Genomic DNA, 2,552 nt, shown 5'->3' on the forward strand with positions numbered 1-2,552 from the left:
GCCCCCTTCTGACCTCCAACATGCCTACGGGTCTCACAAAGGGACAAATAATGCAAAAGTCAAAAGAAGACGCAAGATTCTTCAGTTTTAAAATCGTAGTTGTTAGTTGAAAACAACCATTTACACATGTTTTCAAGATACATTCCATCGAGAACCTTTTGTGTCATTGAGATTACAGTATATTAAACAATTAACAGTACATTTACATTACATGTAGCCTATATTTATTCATTAACCTTTATCCAAAGCGTCCAAACACACACAAAAAGACAAAAACAATATCTTAAATGAGCCAACAGTATTAGCCTAAGTTTTAAACTGTGCGTGACCACTTCCACCTGATTTTGTTACTTAGGTAAAGTTGGTTTTATATTCGGACTTCCGCGTTTAAGAACTTTCTCAATTACATGTGAAATAAAGCAATTTTTTTGCAATATTCGAAGCAGCTACATGATATTGACAACAAAGATTCTCAACTACTAGGGGAAAGCGGGGCACAAAGTAACGCTTTTTGACTTTCTCAGTTTGTGTAAATCTAGTTATGGTTCAGAGTATTTATTTTTTCCCACATTAATTTCACACGTCTAGTACAAATATGTGGTTTTGTTTTATTAATACAGTATACTTTTTTCTTGATATACCCCGAAAGAATGGAAGTGAAATGTGACAACATGCCCCATAGGTGGGGTACATTGTAACATGTGAGGGGAACATTGTAACATGACCATATGAAGACTTGGGGGATTACATTTTTTGTTGCAGTGTCCTTATATAACTGGTAAACTTCCAATTGCTTTGGCCAATTATCACAAACAAGCATTGCTGTACTGGTCTCTTTTATACAAACACAATTTTTCTCCAAGCAGGTGTTTTATATGGAAAAATGGTAATATAATTCATAATAAGAGATCATTGTACATGGAGAATTGGGTTCGACACAACATTTTAATTGTAAACCAGCTTATTGACCAGAATGGCCAATTTTACACGTAGGCCTACCCTAATTTTATTTCAAAATATGGTTTATTTGTAAATGAAAAAGAATTTAACAATGTAATTAAAGCTATCCCTAATGGCATAATAATATTAACCAAATTCTCAGACGTAGATATTAATAACACAACATTACAAAATCCTCAACTTTTTGTAAATGGTCTCTCTTTATTTGATAAAGGTTTTAATAACAATTGTATTTAAAAAAAAAATCATTTAATGTCGGTCCCAGTCCTCCATGTAAATCAAAATGGCTTAAACCTTATTGTATATCTTGGCACGGCATTTGGACATTACCCTATAAGTATGTTATTTCTAGTAAAAGAAGTAATGTACAAAATTATTCATAGATGTTATCCTGTAGGCTAAATACAACCATAGATATATTCATACTGTTTGTGATAAATGCACTTTTTGTAACACTGATGTGTTACAAAAAGTGAATAATATCTTGAAGATATTGAACATTTATTTTTGTATTGCCCTTTTTCTATTTCTTTTTGGACTGACTTTAAAATAGACATGACAAAAAAAATTAAACAGATGTCTTAATTTAGAACCTCATGACATTTTACTTTGTTTCCAAAACCCATATTTTTCTGAAAAACAAAATTATATCATTAATCTTTTAATTATTTTGGCGAAGTTTTATATTCACAAGACAAAAAGAACTCAAAAGAAACCCTCCTATATTACCTTTTATAACACTGATCTCACAATATACTTAGAAACTCTTTCAAACATGAGATCACAAAACAAAAAGCTTATAAAAACAATACAAATTTTAAAGCTTTTCAAATACATAATACTGCCCTGATATTATAAACTTTTATTTATGTATTTATTATTTAATTTTTATTTTATTATTATTATTATTATGTACATTTATACTTTAGTTGTTGTTGTTATTCTTTGGTTTATATATTTTGAATTGTATTTATAATGCCGTGTATTCATTTTGTTTTTTGTTGCATTGTAGGCTACTTGAAATGTTTGCAATTTAACTAAATAAAATTAATAAAAAACATGACCATATGACAGCTTAAAATGTTATCTGATCTAATAAAAAATATATACAAGACAAACTAAAATATTTTCTAAATAAAATATAATTATTAACTTTTTCATATAAAATAATGGCATTTTTTAATAATTAAATATAAAATAATTTTTGAGTTTTGACTACGAACAGGAAACAGCTATACAACATAGTTCAAAACAAATAAATAATCAGTAATTTCTGAACATTGACTCTCAGTCTTTATTCACCCTTTTCTCATGTTTTCTCAATAGAATTAATAAAAGTATAGAATATAATAGCATATTTCTAATAGGGGCACATTGTAACGAAGTGTGACAACATGCCCCTCCTGCACAACTGGGATTTAAACGCGGCTGGTGTCTTCTGCTAGTTAGCGAAGCATTAAAGAACTATCTCAACTGTTAAATAACATATAGGAGATTAAAAAAATATCAGATTTGTCTAACTTTAAATAAACACAAAAAATTGAGATGAAAAATTAACTTAAGTAAGAAATTTACTTTTGCTATGGTTTAAT

Source organism: Leuciscus leuciscus, assembly GCF_965113295.1.
Source record: "Leuciscus leuciscus genome assembly, chromosome: 14".
Classification (NCBI taxonomy): domain Eukaryota; kingdom Metazoa; phylum Chordata; class Actinopteri; order Cypriniformes; family Leuciscidae; genus Leuciscus; species Leuciscus leuciscus.